The following is a 24,745-nucleotide window of genomic DNA, read 5'->3' as shown; positions in this document are numbered from 1 at the left end:
CTGCTATTTAGGAGACAAAAGTTTATTCCAGGTATTCCTTTTATTTCAATACTGTTTGTTCTAGCTAACTCTTTTATTAAGTTTATTTTTACTTAAAAATTTCCACCTCCTCCCCTTCTCCCATTTCTCTCCCTCTCCCGCATCTCCTCCCTCTCTCTCTCCAGTCCAAAGAGCAATCCAGGTTCCCTGCCCTGTGGGAAGTCCAAGAACCTCTCCCCTCCATCCAAGTCTAAGAAGGTGAGCATCCAAACAGTCTAGGCTCCCACAAAGCCAGTACATACAGTAGGATCAAAACCTAGAGCCATTGTCCTTGGCTTCTCAGTCAGCCCTCCTAGTCTGCCACTTTCAGAGAGTCTCATTTGATCACATGTTTAATCTGTCCCAGTCCAGCTGGCCTTGGTGAGTTCCCATTAGATCAGCCCCACAGTCTCAGTGGGTGTGCGCACCCCTCGAGGTCCTGATTTTCTTGCTCATGTTCTCCCTCTCTCTGCTCCTCATTTGGACCTTGGGAGCTCATTCCAGTCCTCCAATGTGGGTCTCTGTCTCTAGTATCATCATTCGGCAGATGAAGGAACTATGGTGATATACAAGATATTCATCAGTATGGCTATAGGATAGGGCTATTTCAGGCTCCCTCTCCTCAGATGCCCAAGGATCAAGCTGGGGACATCTGTATGGACACCTGGGAACCCCTCTAGAGTCAAGTCTCTTTCCAAACCTAAAATGTCTCCCATACTTAAGATAGATAGTTCACTGCTACCATATCAGTCTAGTGCTCAGTCTAGTGCTCTGATGTGGGTCTCGGTCACTATTTCTATCTATTGCCTATAGAAGTTTCTACGGTGATATTCAAGATAGTAATCAGTCTGACTATGGGACAAAACCAGTTTAGACACCCTCTTCTCCACTGCCCAGGGTCTTAGCTGGACTTCCCCATGAATACCTGGGTATCCCTCTAGAGACAAGCCTCTTTCTAACCCCAAATTGCCTCTCTTAATTAAGGTATCTTCTTACTTGCTCCCATATCCATATTTTCTTCATCTCAAACATCCCACTTTTCCAAGCTTTCCACAGCCCTCCTCTTCTCTTTTCTCACATCTTCCCCCCCACCTCCACCCCCATCTCCCAACTTTTGCCTGATGATGTCTGCTTCCAGTTTCCTGGAGGATCTATATGTTCTTTCTTTGAGTTCACACCATTACTTAACTTATCTAGGATAGTGAACTATAGGCTCAATGTCCTTTTTTTATCACTAGAATCCAGGAATGAGTGAGTACATACCATATTAATATTTTTGGGTTTGGGTAATCTTACTCAGGATAGTGTTTTCTATTTCCAACCATTTGCATGCCAATTTTAAGATGCCATTGTTTTTTTTTACCACATAGTACTACTCTAATGTACTGATTTGCCACATTTTCTTTATCCATTCTTCCATTGAGGGGCATCTAGGTTGTTTCCAGGATTTGGCTATTACAAATAATGCTGCTATAAACATAGTAGACTAAATGCTTTTATAGTATGATTGGGCATCTTGGGTATATTCCCACGAGTGGTATTTCTGGAACTGAGGTAGATTGATTCCCAATTTTCTGAAAACCGCTACACTGATTTCCAAAGTGGTTGTACAAGTATGCATCCCCACAAGCAATGGATGAGTGTTTCTTTTAATTCACATCCTCTCCAGCATATGTCATCAATGGTGGTTTTTATTTTAGCCATTCTGACAGGTGGACGATGGTATCTCAAATTGTTTTTATTTGCATTTTCCTGATCACTAAAAAAATTGAACAAGACCTTAAGTATTTTGGGCCATTTGAAATTCTTCTGTTGAGAATTCTCTGTTCAGTTCACTACCCCATTTTTTAATTGAGGTATTTAGAATTTTAATGTTCAGTTTCCTGAGTTATTTAGGAGATCAGCCCTGTGTCTGATGTGGGGTTGGTGAAGATCTTCTCCCATTCAGTAGGTTGTCTTTTTATCTTAATGACTTTACTCTTTGCTTTACAAAAGATTCTCAGTTTGTATAATTTTGGCTCCTATGTTAAAAATCAGGTGTTCATAGGTTTGTGGATTAATATCCGGGATTTGATTCTATTCCATTAGTCACTGTCTCTGTTTTTATTTAAATACCAACCTCTTTCCATTGCTGTAGCTCTGTGATAGAGTTTGATGTCAGGGATGGTAATGCCACTGGAAGTTCCTTTATTGTATAGCATTGTTTTGACTATCATGTTTTGCATCCATGAGCATGGGAGATCCTTTCATTTCCTGATATCCTCTACAATTTCTTTCTTCAAAGCTTTAAAATCCTTGTCAAATAGATCTATCACATCCTTGGTTAATGTTACCCCAAGACTCTTTTTGCTATTTGTGGCTATGGTGAAAGGTGATGTTTCTCTGTTTCCCCTCACTGCTTCTTTATCTTTTGTGTATAGGAAGGTCACTGATTTTTTTTTACATTGATCTTGTATCATGCCATATCACTGAAGGTATTTTTCTGCTGTAATATTTCTCTGGTATAGTTTTTTTTGACACTTATGTACACTATCATATCATCTGCAAATAACAAAAGTTGGACCTGTTTTCCAATTTGAATCTCCTTGATCCCCTTATGTTGTCTTATTGCTATTGCTAGAATACCAAGCACTATATTAAATAGATGTGGAGGGAGTGTAGAGTTTTGAATTTTTCCTGATTTTAGTGGAATCTTTTAGTTTCTCTCCATTTAATTTGATGTGAGCTGTTGCTACAGTCAACACCACTAATGGTTTGTCCACCCACTGAGACAGTGTGCCTGATCCATTAGGGGCTCATCAATTCCAGCTGGACAGGGACTGAACGAGCATGGGATCAAACTGGACCCTCTGAATATGGCTGACATTTGGGGAAGACTGAGAAGCCAATGATAATAGCACTGAGATTTGTCTCTAATGCATGTACTGACTTTTTTGATCCTAGATTATTTGGATGCACAGCTTCCTAAGCCTGGAGGGACGGGGAGGCATTGACTTAACTCAGGATAGGGAACCCTGCTCTCTCTTAGTACTGGAAGGGAAATAGGAAAGGGAAAGGTAACGGGAGTGAAGTAGGAGCAGGGGGAAGCAGAAATTTTAAATGTTTTTACTTATACAGTAAGAAAAATAATAAATAACAAAACGTTAAGACGTCTTCAAGCAATTGCATATTAAGTTAACTACTAATTTTCTGCCCCATTACAACTTTATTTACAACTATATTCCCATGTTATTCAACCCATCTCCACTCTTACTTTTTTTCACTTAACCGCTGTGGTATTCTCAACTTGTAGTATTCATATTGCTATACCACTATACTCAAGCTCCACTTCTGAGGAGCCATTACTTAGGATCGTTACTGAACTATTCTCAGTTGGGATTAAGATCAAGATAGGAATTAACAAGAGAAAATTTATAGATTTTGTAGGGCATCCAATGACTATTGTGAGCTGTCTCTTGTTTATTATTCTTAATTCTTATGTACCTCAATATAAAATTGGGTGTGAGGCACGACTTCCTTGCCATGATATAAAGAACAAACAAAGTAATTTCATCCACACATCTCCAAACATAAAGTAACCACACACTAGCCAAAATACTCTTTTTCCTTGGCACAATGTTCTGTAGCAACACCTTAGGTAAAAGCATCCTAGCTTATACTCTTGAAGGTGCAAGAGTAGGTCTGAACTCTCTGACCTTTGGACACATTGTAAAAGGATTTACATAAGCACATGTGAACTCATGAATTCCAAGTAATAGAACAAACTACTTAATTCTTGTGACATATCAAAAATTTAGAAATCCCAGCATGCATAATGGCAGGATTAATGATGCCTGATCCCTATTGGAGTGAGATCACTGAGAAAGAACATTAGAAGTTTTTTCAAGGACATTTACCAAAATTGGCTACTTATGGTCCAGTAGGTAGATACATACTGAACGATGTACAAGTTGCTTAAATGAACTGAGTTGTCATTAAAGAGAGAAAAGAATACAATCTTCATATAAAATAGTGATTTTGGAAACTGGGCAGTTGTTTTAAAGTTGGGATGTGATAGATTTTTTCCTATTAATATTTGTATATTAATAGAAGAAAGGCAATTTTCAATGGTCTGAAGAGATACCAAAATGCCAACCAAGTAGGAATTATACGAGCAAGGGAGGTTGAATATCTTCAGAAACTTACATAGAACAGAACCAAGTTCATGAGAAATCATGAACTCTATACCAATTGCTATAAAGACTATTTTCCACTGATGTGTAGCTTGGTCAATTTAAGGGGCTCAGAGGGAGACCAGGACTCATTAGTTGCAATTTAGCACTGTTCAGAGTAAAGCACATCTTGTTTCATGGCATTTGGAGCTGGCTCCTGACCCTTTGGGTCCCTTTGAGATGACCTTCATGGCTGAGGTCTCAGAGAGCCACGGTTATCACTGCACCTCTGGGATATTATTGTGTCTATCCATACACTGAGTAGCATACAGCTCATTGTTAATAAACATTATAAATTATTTGGATGAAGGAACACTTAATAGAGTTATGTTGCTGGTAGTCACCAGCACCCAGCTCATAAAATATTTCTTAAAGAGCCATTCCACTCTTTTCCACTTGCATTGATTGTAGCTGAACAAAAACACTTATTCAAAGCCACTTTTGATTTTATTTTTGATTGCTTAAAAACTTTTATCCTATGTATAACCCCAGAAGCACAGACATTAAGGGCAACATTGAATAAATGGGACCTACTTAAACTGAGAAGCTTCTGTAAAGCAAAGGACATGGTCACTAAGACACAAAGGCAACCTACTGACTGGGAGAAGATCTTCACCAACACCGCAACAGACAAAGGTCTGATCTCCAAAATATATAGAGAACTCAGGAAACTAGACTTTAAAATGCTAATTAACCCAATTAAAAAATGGGGCACTGAACTGAACAGAGAATTCTCAACAGAAGAAGTTCAAATGGCCAAAAGACACTTAAGGTCGTGCTCAACTTCCTTAGCAATCAGGGAAATGCAAATCAAAACAACTTTGAGATATCATCTTACACCTGTCAGAATGGCTAAAGTCAAAAACACCAAGGATAACCTTTGCTGGAGAGGCTGTGGAGGAACTGGTACCCTCATCCATTGCTGGTGGGAATGCAATCTTGTGCAACCACTGTGGAAGTCAGTGTTTCGGTTTCTCAGGAAATTCGGGATCAACTTACCCCTGGACCCAGCAGTACCACTCTTGGGATTATACCCAAGAGATGCTCTATCAAATGACAAAAGCATTTGTTCAACTATGTTCATAGCAGGATTATTTGTAATAGCCAGAACCTGGAAACAACCTAGATGTCCTTCAATGGAAGAATGGATGAAGAATGTATGGAATATATACACGCTAGAGTACTACGCTGCAGTAAAAAACAATGACTTTTCGAATTTTGCATGCAAATGGATGGAAACAGAAAACACTATCCTGAGTGAGGTGTCCCAGACCCAAAAAGATGAATATGGGATGTACTCACTCATAATTGGTTTCTAGCCATAAATAAGGACCACGGAGTCTACAATAGGTGAACCTAAAGAAGCCAAGTAAGAATGTGAACCCAAGGAAAAACATATAGTTATCCTCTTGGCTAAGGGAAGTAGACCAAATTTCCGGGGAGAAAATGGGATCTTGGGGGTGGGGTGGGATGGGGGTAAGGGGAGATGGGGAGAGAAAAGGTAGAAGGGAAGGAGGGGGGACCTGGGGAAACAGGAGAATTGGAATAAAAGAAAGGTGGATAGGGGAGCACGGAACCACAATTCTTAGTTAAGGGAGCCACTTTAGGGTGGGCAAGAGACTTGACCCTAGAGGGGCTCCCTAGTGCCCAAGATGAGGTTCCCAGTTAGTTCCTTGGGCAGCTGAGGATTGGGAACCTGAAATGACCCTATCCGAGAGCAATACTGACGAATATCTTGCATATCATCATAGAATCTTCATCTGGTGATGGATAGAGATAGAGACAGAGACCCACACAGGAGCACTGGACTGATCTCCCAAGGTCCCAAGGAGGAGCAGAAGGAGGGAGAACATGAGCAAAGAATTCGGGACCACGAGGCGTGCATCCACCCACTGAGACAGTGGAGCTGATCTACGGGGAGCTCACCAAGGCCAGCTGGACTGTGACCAAAAAAGCATGGGATAAAACCGGACTCTCTAAACATGGCGAACAATGAGGGCTGATGAGACACCAAGGACAATGGCAGGGGGGTTTGATCCTACTTAATGTGCTGGCTTTGTGGGAGCCTAGCCAGTTTGTATGTTCACCTTCCTAGATATGGAGGGAGGTGGGAGGACCTAGGACTTACCACAGGGCAGGGAACCCGGTCTGCTCTGTGGACTGGAGAGGGAGGAGGGGGGAGAGGAGTGGGGGGAGGGGGAGAAGGGTGGGAGGAGGGGGAGAAGGGTGGGAGGAGGGGAAGGGAAATGGGAGGCTGGGAGGAGGTAGAAACTTGTTTTTTGTTTATGTTTTTTTTCTTCTTTTCGCAATAAAAAAAACTTTTAGATATCTATTTTTATTTGTTTAATCATAATTAGGTTCGCCACATCAGACTGTCATTAGTAAGTAGGCAGTGTTTTGTTTCCCTCTAGACAGTTCCTGAGTAAACATAGAGAAAATTATTATTATTTCTAAACACTCAACAAATAGCTCAGGTCATTACAAGTTAATATATATAAATTTTTAAATAATTATATTTCTTATATGTGCTCTGCCATATGGATTGGTTTTTTCTCAGTATAGCAATTACATCTACTTCCCACAGCTTCTCATGATACAGAGAGTCCTCCATTTTTCCTAACTACTATTTTGTCTGTTTCTTCAGCCTAGACTTATACTACTTAGACAATATCCACTCAGAATCTTTCTTAAATCATTTACAATGACATACATTCACACAATATGAAGGAATATTTCGTACCTTGTTCTTCATTAGCTAATACCTTCTCTCTTTTTATTTCATCTTATTTTTATGCTGATGTCCACATAAATTGCAATTTTTGATATCATCTTGAGAAATTTTATGATTAAATGTATTCATAATAGTGTTGGTATGTATTATTTTGTGTAAATTATTAGTAGAAAGTATCTATGTTTATTCCTCACATATTTCACTTACTCAGCAGTGATGTCATCCTCATGTCTACATACTGAAGCACGACACCATGAACATTTAATTTAAACCAGCCCAGATGATTCTAAATATCTTACCACAGACTGGGCTATGATCTACAACTGTCTTACCATATGGGATTAATAACCATGCTCATTTTCTTAGTCAGGTTTCCACCCACAGTCTGTGACATGAGATAAGCAAATAATACAATTGCAAAGAGTAAAAACACTGGGACTTTGTTTCCAAGGAGATAAAGAAAGCCTAGTACAGGGATATAGTTCAGGACTCATATGTTTTGCCTCCAATTGAAATCATTCAACAGCCGAATCACATTTAAATAACAATATGTTTTATGTAAAGGCACTCTTTTGCTTTATAATATATTTTTGTTGCTTGTTTACATATGATTTACATGATATCTTAAAAAACATATCATTAACACAGACAAATTCTTTAGGTATTATTTTATTTAATATGAACATACCATACTTGCATTTTTTTTTGTTCCCACTATATCTAGACTTTTCTAGATAGCATTCCAGAGAATGGGTTCCCTAAAATCAGAACATGCAGGATGAATCAATCCTGGTCCCACTGGGCCTGGGCCCACAGTCTGCTCCAGTCATTCAACTCTCCCTCACCTTCAGAGTGCTTAGATTGTTAGTATCCTCGTTCCTCACTGTCAGGCAGACTTCCTAGATACCATCAGCCTAGGTAAGCTGTATCAGTGGGTATTCCAATCACGACCTTTATCTCTCTTGCATGTATTCTTTCAATTCCCATTTTTCAACTGGGCTTCAGGAACTCAGCCATGTGATCAACTTTGGATATCTGCGTCTGATTCCATAATTTGCTTGATTTAGGTTCTATGATGATGATATTTAAGATAGTCATCAGTCTGACAACAAGGCAAGGACTGTTCAAGTACCATCTCCACTATTACTCAGGGTCTAAGTTGTGGTCATCCTTGTGAATTCCTCCAATTCCAGGGTTTAGCTAATCCCATAATGTTCTGTCAATGAATTTAACTTTTTCCTTCCTCGCTATCTGTTTCACTCACCAATATTTAAAATTCGGTTACTTCCAGTTCTTTCCTCTTCATTATTCTCTTTAACCTTATTTTCTGCATTCCCCTTATACCTCACCCATATATTCCCAATTTTTTCACGATATTTGTCTTTTTCCTTCTTCAGGGTTATCAATTTTTCCCTTAATGTCGCCCTTATTACTTAGCTTCTCTGTGGTCCTGAGTTATAGGTTCCCAATTCTATGCTTTATAATTGTTGTTCACCTATGATGAGGTACAAACCATCCTCATCATTCTCGTCTAGATTATTTCACTATGAATGGATTTTTATAGTTTAATTCATTTGCCTGCAAATTTCAAGGTATCTTTGTTTTTACTGTTGAATATTTCTTTATTGTGTAACTGTGACCACATTCTTTAAAAATCTACTTTTGGCCAATTACCATGGATTTTCCTCCATGTTGCTCTTATTATATTATATGCTTAAGGATTATAGAGGAATAACCCAGACATTTTTCACTTTTTGACATTATTATCTACTATTAAGAAAAGATAATTTAATATTGGTATAACCAGAGGACCATATCATATTTGGTGAGTAAGTAGAATACAATGATCTTAGGAGGAGTTATCTATGTGGTCTGTGATTTATACTCATTATCTTAACTTATATGAATCACGGTTACATTGAAAACTGAAACATTCAGGAATATGCTCATTTGAAAATTTGCAAACCTGGATTCATTTTTAGAATATTTGTTTTCTAAAGCAGGCATGCTGGTATTGTACAATTCCAGGACATTAGAGAAATGTGGTAACAGGAGGTTTTCTGAGTATTCATGGCCAGCTAGTCTAGAATGGCACGTTTCATTCACAGGAGGAAACCTATCTCAATTTCACAAGTTTTAATAAATATCTCCATCAAACCACTATTGGTAAATATGTAAGCAGTTTTGCCCTAATTAATTTCCAACAACTCTAACTAAAGGTATGATTTTTGTAGTGTATCCATTGCTCAAAAACGCACTATGCATAGAGGAAGTACAATGAAGCCAAACCCTTATTATAGTAGCTCTTTGTAGTCTTGAGCTAATTTAGAAAGAAATATAAAATTATTATTAGTGTAGCTTTCCATGTAGGGCATTCATGTACCAATAGATGGTTTATAATAAATGAACATACAACTTCTTTAAATATATTCTGCATACTTAAAGATAGAAGATATGGTTCAGATATAATAGTGATTTTGATATTTTGAGAGGAATTCTAGTATTTGGAATCGAGTGGATTTTTTTAAAAAAATACCTATAAATTTATATTAAGACAATATTTCAGGTATATTAATTACATATGATATGAAACATTATGAAAGTAAGTTCTTGCAAATTGGGGGTGCAAATATCTATAAGGTCTTAAAAACAAAGCCGGGAGGTGGTGGCGCATGCCGTTGATCCCAGCACTTGGGAGGCAGAGGCAGGCAGAGCTCTGTGAGTTCGAGACCAGCCTGGTCTACAGAGCTAGTTCCAGGACAGGCTCCAATACCACAGAGACACCCTGTCTTTAAAAACCAAAAAAAAAAAAAAAGTCTTAAAAACAGGCAAACATAAATGTTAATAATATAAATATATTTAATTTTTTCAAGAAAAGAATTAACTTGAATTCATTTTTATCTTTAAGACACAGTGGGATACTGTATTTCAGGAGGGCTTTAAATCAATATTTTTTTCTACAATACATCCATCGCCCTATACAATGTTCTAATGGACTTAAATATATTATGTATTGTAATACAACTACACGAACCACTGTAATCATATATTGTATTTATATATTACATATTACATGTAGTATATAAAACATAAATAATTATATTTCAAATGCATAAACAAACACATAAAAATAAACAGATCAGAAAATATAAGAAGTCAGATTGAATTGACAGAGCGAATCACAATAAAAAAATTACAGATAGGTATGGAGGCTTTCATGTATACAGCTAGAATCTATGCAAAAGCAGCTGCAATGTTGCTGTGGCAACCAGTCTTAATTAGGCAGGTTTGTCTGTTGTTAACTGGAGGTAAAACAAAGGGTAAATTATATTTTATCCTGTGTTCCCCTTCAATTGGCTCTGCTTCTTTTTACAACACACAGGCAGGAGGGAGACACACATGAATCATCAGCTCCGGATGAGATCACGATGTAAAATGCAGTCTGTGCTTTCAGGTTTGAGAGCTCTCTTCTTATTGGTTACTAGATAACATAAAAAGGTCTGCACTGAGGGATTTTGCCAGCCAGTCTCCTGGCTGAAGTCCAGCGTTTAGCTGGAATTTAGTCAGGAGATTGGCCATAAACAAACTCAGAAAGAAAATCTGTTATAGAGACCTGCAGGAGACAGAAGCTATAGATACCTAGTAAAAGCAAAGATTTCTGAGATTCCCCACGCTTTTGCTCACAGTCACCTGTTCCTGTTTGCAGTGCAGGAAATGTGCTCAAGTCGCTGAAATCACTGCTTCAGCCTTAATATCTGTGATTTTTTGATTAGCCTTTGATTATTCATTTTCTGTAATCAAATTTTAGTTTGGGAGTCAATACCTGACAGAAACCGGGAATGTACTGATCATATGCCCCACTGGAGGAACCAATATGATAATTGCTATATCAGGGAATACTTCCGGCATCTCGGATTCTGAAAATTTCAAGTGGCAGATTCCACAGACAGTGTGTTTAGGGAGTATGACATGGCATTTCTGAATGTGATACCAGTAAGCTGCAATTGGCGGCGAGGAATAATATTCAGCCATCCTCATGCAGAAATGTTGGATTTCAGGAAGATAGGCAGGATACTGACCCAAGAATTGGGCTATATGGTCAACCTCTAATTCCCTCTTAGTGCTTTCCAATTTGTTAATTAGATTCTGGTCTGAGAAAAACTGCATTTTTTTTCTATCATCCACTTTTACTTTCATTTTTTCTTCCGGACCACATCTTGAGAACGGAGGAAGAAATGAGGCAGCAGCTCTGATGGACATCTCCATGGTTACCACAGGATTTGTTCCTATTTATAGAATGGAGATCATTCTTGTCTTTGTTCATATTCCAGGAAAATTTTGAAAACACACACAATCCTGCTGTCTGAGGAAAGAGTGCTAGTAACACTTTCAACATTGCAGGTCCTTACTAGGCATGCTGTAACTATATTCCATTTCTCAGCCGCTCATCCCTATAACAAAAACTAGATTGTATAGCGCTAAGTAGCAGTCAATGTGTAATTATTACGTATCAGACCTTAGGCATGTGTTGGTGTCACCAGAGTTGGTCCCATCAAATATGAGTGCTAGATGGGAGAACGTTGAAATTTTAAATAAATAAATAAAAAGACCAAAAGAAAACAGTTATGGATTTCAGTCCCCATAAATATATCTACAAAATATTCTCCCAGCTAAAGCTCAGGTAAAACTTGAAGGTCTGGTGGTGGTGGTGGAAAGATTTTGAAGAGTCAGATAAAAAGGGGTTTTTTTGCAAGACTGTTTCTTTGTGTTGCATGAGTTCTAATTGGAATTAATAATATAAAAAAAAAACTACAACTCGGAGCCACACATAAGGGTAAATGCTGAAGGATCAGAGAGACAAAGGAACAAATCACAGTTAACTCTTACCTTGCTAATCTTTTTTTTTCTTTAATCTTGCTTGTCCAGTTCAGACATCGTGCATTTTTTCCAGTTTCAGGAAATGAGGAGTTCTTTGCATAAAGGTCAGTTTTTTTTAAAATTTATTTATTTATTCAGGATTTCTGCCTCCTCCCTGCAGCCGCTTCCCATTTCCCTCCCCCTCCCCCGATCAAGTCCCCCTCCCTCATCTGCTGGAAGAGCAATCAGGATTCCCTGACCTGTGGGATGCCCAAGGACTGCCCACCTCTATCCAGGTCTCCTAAGGTGACCATCCAACTGCCTAGGCTCCCACAAAGCCAGTGTGTGCAGTAAGATCAAAAACCCACTGCAATTGTTCTTGAGTTCTCAGTAGACAGAGGCGGTGTTTTGGCCAGTAGCACCAAGGTCAGTTTTGCCAAGATCCAAGTGGATGTGTTCAGTGCCCCACATGCTCTAGGGAATAGACTGGTTCAGTCAAAGGATCAATGTTTGTTCCTCTTAAGTTCCCCTTGTTACTTAGCTGGTCGGGCATTGGGGGCTGTAGGTTTGCTTTATTTGGTGTTCGCCGATGATTGGCTACAAACAGTCCTCATTATTCTGATCTGTGTTAACTCACTCAGGATAGAATTTTCTAGTTTCAATCTATTGCCTGCAAATTTGAAGATGTCATCGTCTTTTACCACTGAGGAGTACCCCATTGGCTAAATATACCCACAAATTTTCATTCAATTTTATTCAATGGGCATCGATTTACCTCCATGCTATTCTAATTATATTATATGCATAAGAATGATAGCCGAACAACCAAGACATTTACCCATTTTTTCACATTATCATCTACAATTCAGAAAAGATAATTTAATATTGATGTTACAGAACCATATCAGACTTGGTGAGTAAGCTGAATACCATTTTCTTTGGACTAGTAAACAGTGTAGTCTGAGAGTTGTAGTCTTTATCATATTTTTTTTTTTTTGCTTTTATGGTTACATTGTAACCTGAGACAGTCAACAACATGCTCGTTTGGAAATTTAGAAACCTAGAAGACATTTTCACAATACTCATTTTCTAAAGCAAGCATGCTGGTATTATGCAATTCCAGAATATTATAGAAGTGTGGAAAGAGGACGTTCTCTGAGTATTTATGTCCAGCTAGGCTACAATGGCACATTACAGTCAAAGGAGAAATCCAATCTCATATCATCTAGTTCCAATAAACATCTACATGAAACCAGTATTTGATTAATATAAAAGAACATTTGCCTCAATGTAATTTCAAAAAAAAATAGAACTAAATGCATTATTCTTGAAGCTTATGCAGTGTCTAAAATCCTAGAAGGCCTAATGGCAGGACAAATGTTCAGAATGGCTTGACATGAAATAGATGTAACAATAGAAGGCGTGAAACTGGTGGACATAAAACTTCCTTAAATAAAATCTCTTTTTAATATATATATATATATTTATATATATATATTATATAATAAATATATATACATATCAGGTTTAATGGTGCTTATGGGATTTAGAGAAAACATCTAATATTTTGTATCCAGTTGTTTTTAAAATTAATAATTTTAAATTATTATTTAAATGATAATTATGTATATTGCTTGCAATCAAGAAACAAAAATATGAAAAATGCTTCATGCAAAAGTAATCTCCAAATACCTATAAGCCTTAAAACAAACAAACACAAATGTTAACAATTTAAATATATTCTATTTTTCTGAAATCAATTAAACTGAATTCATTTCTTTATCACTAAGACATTGTGAGCAACTATATTACAATTGGGTCTATATGAGAGAAGGTTTAAAATTTACGTTTCTTACTACAGTCTCCCCAATTCCTCGTATAGCCCTTTAATCAACTTAAATATATTGTGTATTATAAACAATATGAAAAATTATAATCACATTGTTATTTGTATAAAATTCATAATATCATATTATATGTAACATATTTATTATAATTTGACTGCATAAAAACCACACCTAATAACATATAAAAATTCACTAAGAATCAGAAGACAGATACATTGGCAGCACAGATTCACAATCAAAAATGCTCAGAGAGAAAGGTAGGCTCCCATGTATATATGTAGATTCAAGGGAAAAGCATCTGCCACCTGGCTCAACTTGTTACATTTTACCACTTTAGTTGGCTGTTAATTGGAGGCAAAATGCAGGGTAGATTACATTTTATCCTCTGTTCCCGTGTCAATTGCTCTGCTTCTTTTCACAATACAATGTAAGGAGAGAGACACAGATGACTCATCAGCTCTGGATGAGATCATCAAGATGAATGCTGTCTTGTGCTTTCCGGTCCTTGTTATGAGATCTCTCTGCTCATTGGTTCCTACATGGCATAAAACGGACTGCCCTGAGGAATTTTGCCAGTGGGGCTTTGACTAAAGTCCCGCTCAAAGCTGGACTTTAGTCAAAGCCTCACTGTAAAAAACACCAAGAAGAAAATGTGTCTCCGAGACCTACAGAATACAGAATCATAGAAAAAACAAGGAATTTGTGAGACTCACCTGATTCTGTTTGCAGTGCAGGAAATGAGCGCGAGTCTGAAGCCACTGATTGAGCCGAAAAATCTGCGATTCCAAAGTAAGCTTTAAATTATTTATTTTCTGAAATGATGATTTTCATAGAAAGTCCATACATGACAACAATGAAATGTACTGATCTTATGTGCTATTGGAAACCTCACTAAGGTGATTGCTATGTTGGCAAATAGTCTCAGGCACCTCGGAATCTGAAAATATCAAGTGTGAGTTTCCGCAATAAGTGTTTCGGGACACTGACATGGCATTTCTGAATGTGATACCAGTAAGATGCAATTGGGCAGCACAGAATCACAATCAGCCGTCAGAGGGAGAAATGGAAATTTCAGGTAGATAGGCAGGATACAGACCCAAGAATTCAGATACGTGATCATGTCCTACTTACCTCATAATGATTTCCCTTTTGATAAAGGGATTCTGGTCCTAAATAAACTACATTATTTCCTGCCATCTACTTTCACTTTCATATTTTTTGCTGGAGCAAACATGGAGAAGTGAAGGAGAAATGAGGCAGCAGCTCTGCTGCAGATCTCCAAGGTTACCACAGGCTTTGTTCCTATTGGTTGAATTGAGATCATTTTCGTCATTGTGCCCGGGAAAAATTGAAAGCACACACTTCCTCAGACGATTCCATAGCAAGGAGAGCTAATAATATTGTCATCATAGCGAATCCTTTCTAGACAGGTTCTGGCTATATGCCAGCATGCAGCTGCAAATATTTATAGCTGAAATCCAAATGTACATTTCACAGACAATCAGACTGCTCCTATATGACAAAAAACCCCAGGATAATTAGCAGTCAGGTACTGGTATATTCCAGTATTACTGTTTGGAGTCACCTGTTATGGCCTGTGCATCATGTCCATCCCTGCTTCTGAAACCTCTTCCTCTCTTTAAAGTTGTGGCACCACTATCTCTGTCTTGAACACTGCAGCATCTGCAAAGAAATAATTCCCTTAATGTTTTAGTATTTGACAGTGTCAAGGGGAGTCATGCCCTTTCCTCTTTTCTCTGAATTTCATTGTGAAAATTGGTATGACATTGCTGTTTTTTTTTCTCATGAAAACAGAATCATTGATAATATTATGTAGTAACATATGAAAGTACTACCATAACTGTCACCAAAGCCTCTGAATTATAATATGGTATAGAAGAGTAAACCTACTTCTTATCATCCTCTATCTTTTTAGGTTCTCACAATCTCAAATTTGCTGTTTTCATTGACATAGTCTTTGTGTATTTGCATATAAATAGTCTTGTACATGATATTTTCTCACTTTTTGCTCATTCCCAATTATGAAATCAGACACCATGTGCTTTTTGGAAATCCAGTGTTAATTGGTGATGGCAGCGAGGTATTACATACTTCCCTTGAAAATCATTAACACAATAGATATCTTTGTTATTTTGTGTCTTGTTTTATATGCTTTAAAAGTATAGAACTTATCTTGTTCATCTCAGTTCATCTCAGATTCTAAATGTGTATATCTGCTAGTAATGTTGAGACTGGAAAACATTGGTACTTTGGAATCAAGAGCCTCCATTTAAATCTGTAATAATATTTCTGCCATCTTTAAAATGTACATATATGAAATTTCTGATTGTGCTATCATTTACAATATAAAGTAGGCTCAATTGTTGAAATTGACAAATTGTTCTTTCTTTCAATAATATAGCTACAGTTCTAAAATTTCAAATCGTAGAAATTTGGACATGTCTGTGAATATGTAACCAGTAATACCCTCTGAAGATAAATTTTGACAAATAATGACATTTGAATTAGCTGAAGAAATCGTGCATTTTAACTTGGTATTTTGTAGTCCTCTTAGTTGTGGGTTTGACCATAACATATTAGGATGATTAATAGAAATTATAGCTATATTTTTTGTTGTACAGACTGACAATCAGATCCTAACATTGAAAAATATTGATTAAATATCTTATTTTTAAGATAAACAGTAAAACTTTATTTTATTAATTTTTGTAGAATTGCATGGGAGTCTCCTGAATGTTGTTCTTCTTTGATATATGTGTGGATTATATAAAAACCGCAAAGACACTTTAGTCATCTTATGGTTTCTGTTCAGGAGTCAGTCAAAAATTGTTGAATCTGTAAGAATGGCAATAATGCAATGAGAGTAAAGAAAGTAGTAGAGTAGTTAGTTACATATAAAAATATCAGTGTGAAAAAAAAATCAGTTTGTACTCTAAATAATAACCCTTATGTTATTTTCTGCTTTTGTGTTAAAAAATTCCAGACTCATAAAGGGCTCTATCCTTTTATATCATTTGAAATATTAACTACTGGATCTATTTCTAATACATTCATGAGAAAAAAACTGATATATAAACATTATCATGTTTTTCTCAGAACATTAAGCATACGCAGTGAATACAGGAGCTCTGAGACTTACTTGTCTGTTTTCAAACCACGTGGGGCAAATTTCAAGGTTGTGGCATCTTATTATACTAACACAGGCAAATAGTAATTTTTTGGTATTTATGTATATGTACACTTGTATTATTGAATTTAAACTATATAAATTTGCTTATGTAATTGATTCATTACAAAACCCAGAGAATGTTTTAATGTATTATGAGGAACAATATGATTTCAAAATATTATCAGAATGTCTTATATTTACAGAAATGATGAAAGGGGAAAAATAGATTTTCTCAGGTATGCTAGCTTTCAAATGATGCCTACGTACTAGAAGAATGCCCATACCAAAACACACACAAACACACACATACACACACACACACACACACACACACACACACACACACAACATTTTCCCTGAAGTCAGATGTCACTGAAAAGAGAGAACAGACAAATGACCTGAGGCTGTAGTACTCATATTGGTCAAAATTCTCTGCCTCTATAAACTATAAGCCAGCCACGGAAGTAGTTGCAAAAACAGCAATAAGATTAAGAATGACAACTATTATTATACAGAACATGTGCTTTATCTTTTCAATATCTTTTTGAAGAATTCGACAATATTATCTAGAGGATTTTGAGCCCAAGAACGACCCAAGATTTTGGCAGCCTAATATGTGTATACTGTTGTAATATCAGAAGTGATTGATTATGAGGATTAAACTTAACAGTAGAATTAATATATAAATACAATTAACATTAATAAATATTAATACCAGTTGTAAAATTAAGTCTTTCAACAAAAATGCATGTGGTAGTGGTACACAAGCAGTAACATTACTACTTCCAAATAAGTGAAATTTAAAAGTAGAAGCAGATACTTGTGTTTCAATAAATGAGCCATTTAAAAGCTGAACAGGTTTAAGGCAGCAACAATCTTCTGAATTGCAGTAGTGTCTGTGAGTAAGGAATGTGATTATCACTGATTCCTCCATCTCCCCATGCCAGAAGATGTCTTCCAGTTATCATTTCGTTCTTGACTCAATTCAACCTGGTAACATTAAGCAAATCACAAGTGATAGTATTTCATTCAGAACAAGTGTTAATAAATTGACAATATGGGCCCCAATGCATCTATTTATTTTGAATTATTTTGCCAAATTTGCCTAAAGAAGTCTTCCAAATAAATGGCTGATATTTTAACCATAATATGTAAAATCTGGTCATACATGATATAATATTTCATTATGAATTATTATAATTGTACCAAGTCTGATTAATTTACCATGCTGAAAGCCTTTGAAGATGAGTACGAGATCTGCAAATTTTAATTCCAGGTTATAACCAATGATGTAATCCCACTTATAAACAAAGACCATTTCCAAAGCTTATTGGATTCCTATCATCCATATAAGTAAAATTATAAGAGGTCCCATCAAAATTATTCAGATAAGTCAAGTCATTCCAAGGAGGAAAGAGGATACTTACAGTGATATACACTAAAACATCAGTATCTCCCCAAAAGACAGGCTTAAACATAGGTGTACAAGGGATGTAAGCCCTATAATTTACAGCTGATCCCTGAACAAAAGAGACAATTAACAGAGCGCATATGGCCAGAAAAAATATTCAGCTGTTACTGGTCATTTGGACTGCTAAACAATAATCTGAACATAGAGCACAAGAGATTTCACCTAACCACAAGTTGGTGATCGTGGTGAAGATCAGTATTGGTGAGGTCACTTCCATGAGTATAATTTTACCATGGCCAATATTGGAATGTCTACTTCAGAAGTCATAATTTTCACTCACCCTGAACCAACAATACCATACCCTCTCCTTTTCTCCAATAGAAATGAAGGTCGCCATTTAGTATTTATAGCAATTTTTCTGCTAGTTCAAAATTTGGAGTAGGAGCAAAATATTTCTCTACTCTAATTAGAATATCCTTTCAGGGCAAATTTAAGAAATTTAATATGTATTAATGTAAAGTCACAATTATTCTTCCAATTATTTCATATTTATTCCTTACAAAAATCTTCCTTTTTAAAATTTCAATTTACTGTTTTAAAATGTAATGGACTTGAAAATATGCTTAATTTATCAAAATGGAATTTTTTTCGTTTTATTAAAAAATTCCACCCCCTTTCCTCCTTCCATTTCCATTCCCTTCATTCCACCCCCTTCACCCACCCTTTCCCGTTCATAGAGCAGTCAATGTTACATGCCTTGTGGGAAGTTCAATGTCCTCCTCCCTCCATAACGGTCTATGTATGTGAGCATCCAAATAAACTCTGCTCCCACAAAGCCAATACATGCAGTAGAATCAAGACCCAGTGCCATCGTCCTTGACTTCTCAGTCAGCTCTCATTTCAGCCACATTCAGAGAGTCTTGTGTGACCACATGCTCCATCAGTCCTAGTCCAACTGGCCTTGGTGACCTTCTATTAGATCAGCCCCACAGTCTCATTGGATGGATGCACTGCTCGTGGTCCTGATTTCCTTGCTCATGATATCTCTCCTTCTGCTTCTCAGTTGGACCTTGGGATCTCAGGCCAAGTTCTCCAATGTGGGTCTCTGTCTCTATCTCCATCCATTGCCAGACGAGGTTCTATGGTGATATGCAAGATATTCATCAGTGTGGCTATAGGATAAAACCAGATCAGGCACCCTCTACTCTACTGTCCAAAAAAAAAGTATGATTATTATATCAAAATGGAATTTTATCTTTAACATGTAGATGATTATCATTAGTTTGTAAATGTACACTGTCATCTTTAACAAGGAAAAGGCTACCCATGATCCCTTAGAGCATTTCCAAATTTTCAAATGTCAGATCTTCATACATTTTGCATGTGATTATCGGTTATAACCTATTCAAAAAGGCCTTTTAAATATGCTCTTTAACTAATTTTACTTTTGTCTGAACTTCTTTGATAAGAAACTGATTTTCCAATATCCAAAGCATTTTAAATCATTTAAATATTTATTTTAATTTACAAATTATACTAAATGGTGGCCATAGTTTCAGCAGCCAATTGCAGTTTTATTTCAGAAGGAATATATTTTCACACTTTCCTATAACTATTAATATTTCCTGTTTCCTGAACTGATAGCATAGCTCATTATAACACACCTTTGCATTTTTATATGCTTGCCCTTTTCAGAAGTTATTTCCTTGCTTCTTCTCCAATTACTGTTCTTTCTATTGCTTGTTTTAGTAGAACTAGGAAATCAATGTAAGGCTCATTATATTTCTGGATAACTTTAATCCACGAACAATCGTTCTCTCCCATGGAGCGAAGATGCTCCCATGTTTGCATGCCTATTTCTCTCAGTTATTCATGTATTTCAACTGGGGTATGAGCCTGCTGATTAGGATTATCACAAGTTCCACTTACCTGTTAACATAGAAAAAAATAATTTCCCTTAGCAGAGGATTATAGCTGACTACATCAATTTGAGCCTTCTCAAATTTAAAAAAATTATATTTCCCATTGCAAATATTTAGTCTCCTTTTTATGCATTATGTACAACTTATCTTTTACTAATACTTTCTCTTCTATATCAATAACCTGGCCCACTACAAAATCATAATACCTCTAAAACAAAAAACTATTTATTCTAGTAAAAAGACAGTTATAGGAACAGTTCTTGGTAAATGCTTAACAGTAGTCTTTAACAGCCTCTCTGACTCCCTATCATTTTTTCTCATCTATAAAACATCTTTAATATACTCAAAAAAAACCTATACTGGAATTTTTGTATTTACCCCTCAACACCTTGAATGCATGTCTCATTTCATGCTAAGTAATTGTTTATCCTATGATCACTGTTCTGCTTTCCGAGGTTTAGAAGACACAGCAGGTTCCTGTATTTTTCTTCCTCTTAATTATACTTCACTTTATATGGGCCTCTCTGAACAGCTTCTTCACTGAATCTCCTGTGTTCCAGACACACTTTGGGCACCAATCTACCCTGGCCCACCTGAAAGTAAACAGAGTCCCTAGAGGGGAACTGAGAATAGATGGGACAAGAGATACCGGAGATGGAGACAAGACAGGATTCTCATCAAGACTTATTTATTCAAGAGTATAATCCAGGTAAATATAGGGTAAGGGAAAGGAGCAAATTTTCCTTGTTTATATGGGTAACTAGGCAACTTACTAGACAACCTAACTATGTTCTAATGGTCAGGCATAAAGTCCCTAAGTGCAACATGAAGAAAAGTCAGAATGTTCACACCATGGGAACAATGGAGCAATAAATCTGTGCAGAGTTAGTATGTGAGAGATCAGAACAGCATGAGGAGCCAAACACAACATGATGTGCAAAACTGAATCAGGGAACAATAAGTATCCCAAAAATCATTATATTTTATTGTGTAGATATGATCTTATACACCAGTAGTCCATACTGAATACACACCCTTGTGATTTTATAGAAATGATTTAACCTTGACTTTTCTAATACAAAGGCCTATCAATATTACTGTACAGTAGAAAATAATTCATTTTTCTTAGCCTTCAACATTTGTTAGTGGTTTTCTCCTAATTGTGTTAATTGTAGAGAGTTTTCCATCTTTTTAACATTTCATAGAGGGATGTCATTATGATAAGCATTTTTCATTCTTTCTTTGCTTTCATTTAATTTTAATGGGCATTTAAGATTTCTATACGTTTACCCTTTAATACCCCAATTTTATCCTTTTTTTTTTTTTCTGGAACTTAGAGTCAATGTTTCCTGTGGGTCTAGGGATAAATATTTATGACAGTTTTGGAAAATAAATTCTTTCAGAAATGTTGCAGAAGAAGTTTATGATTCTCTTACCACTATCACTCTAACAATATGGAATAGGATTGATTTTTGCATTTGGCAAATTTTTCCTTTTGTCAATTATTTATTTGCATATCTAAGAGGAGCTATGAGTGAAATTTTAGACATGTCTATACATATGAAACAAGTAATATCCTCTGAAGAGGTAAATTTTGTCAATTTATGACATTTGAATTAGCTGGAAAAATCACACATTTTACCTCAATATGTTGTACTGCTGTTATTTGCGGTTTTGACATTAACAGTTTAGGATGATTATAGAAATAATAGCTATATTCATTGTTTAAGAGACTGACTCTCAGACCTTAATACTGCAAACAATTATTTAAATAACATTTTTAAGATAAACTGTACAGCTTAATTTTATTTATTTCTAAGTGTTATTGTATGGGAGACTCTGAATGTTGCTCTTATTTGATGTATTGTGAGTATATAAAACAGCAGATACTGTAGTGATCCTACGGTTTTACTTAAGGAGGCAGGCTACAATTGTAGAATCTGTACAAATGCAAAAATACAATCAGAGGAACAAAAGTAATAGAGTAGGTACTTACATTTAAAAACATCAATGTCAACTTTTAATAATAACCCTTCTGTTATTTTCTGCTTTTATGTTTGAAAATTAACAGACTCGCCGGGCGGTGGTGGCGCACGCCTTTAATCCCAGCACTCGGGAGGCAGAGGCAGGCGGATCTCTGTGAGTTCGAGACCAGCCTGGTCTACAAGAGCTAGTTCCAGGACAGGCTCCAAAACCACAGAGAAACCCTGTCTCGAAAAACCAAAAAAAAAAAAAAAAAAAAAAAAAGAAAATTAACAGACTCATAGAGGGATCTGTCCATGAACTGGTAATTTGAAATATGAACAACTGGAAATATTTATAATATATACATGTGAAGAAAACTGGTATACTAACATTATCAAGTTTCCCAGGACATGGAGCATGAATGAAGAAATCTGTAAGATTTACTTTCATGATTTTATACCACATATGGCACAGTTCAACGCTGTTGCATCCTATTTTACTAGCACATAAAAATAGTAATTGATTGGTATTTATGTAGATGTACACTTTTATTATTGAATTTCTATTGTGTAAGTTTTTATATCTAATTGCTTCATTACAAAATATAGAGAATGTTCTACTGTATGCTGAGGAACTTTATGAATGCAAAATATTATCAAAATGGCTTAAATTATTTATAGAAATGACAAATTGAAATGATAGATTTTCTCATGTATGCTAGCATTGAAATGATGCCCATGTGCTAGAAGAATGCCCCATATCAACACACACACACACACAATCACACACACACCCACACATACACACACACACACACACACACACACACACACACACACACATTTTCCCTGTAATCAGATGTCATTGAAAAGAGAGAATAGATAAATGACCTGAGGCTGGAGTCCTGATATTGGTGATTACAGGGAAAATCTAGAGAACGCATTGTGGTGAATTTTATAAAAAAATAAATGTTCATATAAAAGTACCTCAAAACATTTCAACACTTTAAATAAGACTATTACTCTGAAATCAATATCAAAAGATGTACACATATGTAAAACACTAATAGAAGCATGCAGACAATTGTGAAATTCTAAAAATAATAGGTATACTGTGTTTTTCCAAATGAAAACATCAAATTGTTACTACATTATCATGACATTTTAGATAATTTTTGCATGTTCAGACTGGGTTTTAAGATAACATTCCTATTTAGAAAATATCCTTATTATTACATAATTTTTATGTAAATTACATACATATTGGTGTAGGAGGGCCTTCTGTTTACATGTTGCATTCATTGGTTAATGAATAAAAAAAAAACCTGCCTAGGCCTTTTGATAGGGCAGAACTTAGATAGGCAGGGGAAACAGATGCCTTAGATAGGCATGAGAAAAAAGCAGAGGAGAGAGCTGCCACGGAGCCACCAGAGTCAGACATGCTGAATCTTTCCTGGTAAGCCACTGCCATGTAGCAATATACAGATTGATAGAAATGGATTAAATCAAGATATGTGAGTTAGCTGATAAGTGGCTAGAGCAAATGGGTTAAGAAGTGTTTTAATTAACATAATTTCTGTTTTGTTATTTTGGGGTTAAGTGAGCAGGATGCCTGGGATGAGCAAGTAGCCTTTCCCTGGAACAATCGTCACTCAACATGATCAATAAAATATATGAACTACAAAAGGTATGAATAAATACAACTGCTTATTAAAATTATTTTTTTTGCAAATAGAAATGCATACATATAAACTCACACTCTATACACGTTGTGGCAATGATGTGTATCCATTATTATCATCAGAGTTTCAAAACCACAATTTCAGCAATCTCAATCCATTACTACTTGGTGAGCACTAGCAGCTCCAATATCATCTAGTCTGGTAATATTCTGGTCAATCCATTACACCAAACTTTCATTAAGGTATTGTGGTTTATTTTCTTCCTGTAAAAACACACACACACACACACATACACATACAGGAGCTCACATGCACTTGACCCTATATCATTGCGTGGTTTTGTCCTTTCCATAATACATTGCAATGATCTTTTCATTTGCTTTTAACAAAATTCTCTTCTACACCATCATGCCAAAATCTATGCATGGTATAATGCTTGTGGGGATTCACATTTAGAAAATTTAGAATAAAAAGTGCATGATGCAGTGATTTATGTCGTGAATGAAGGATAACTCACATTTCTTTCTTTCTTTCTTTCCTTATTTATTTATTTATTTATTTATTTATTTATGAAAATTGTGTATTCTACAAGCCAGGGAGAATGCTCACCTGAGACAACACTTGACCTGCACCAACAATTAACTCTTATGTATTTATTTATGTATTTATTTATTTATTTATTGGAATTGTGTATTCCTGAAGCCAGGGAGAATGGTCACCTGAGTCTACATTTGACTTGCAGCTTCAACATAAAACCTGAGATAATTGGGTCACTTCTCGCAATTATCTCACTGCATTGCTCAAGATTTTCAGTAGACAATTTTAAAATAGGCACAGTCCCTGAATATTTACCAGTCATTTCTGACATTCCTTCAAAGTTTTCAAACTATTGATCCCAATTTCCAATTACTG

This window comes from Microtus oregoni, unplaced genomic scaffold (genome assembly GCF_018167655.1).
Source record: "Microtus oregoni isolate MIOR12 unplaced genomic scaffold, Mior012 000000F_ref0000247, whole genome shotgun sequence".
Taxonomy (NCBI): Eukaryota; Metazoa; Chordata; class Mammalia; order Rodentia; family Cricetidae; genus Microtus; species Microtus oregoni.
Note: the sequence above shows the minus strand (reverse complement) of the source record.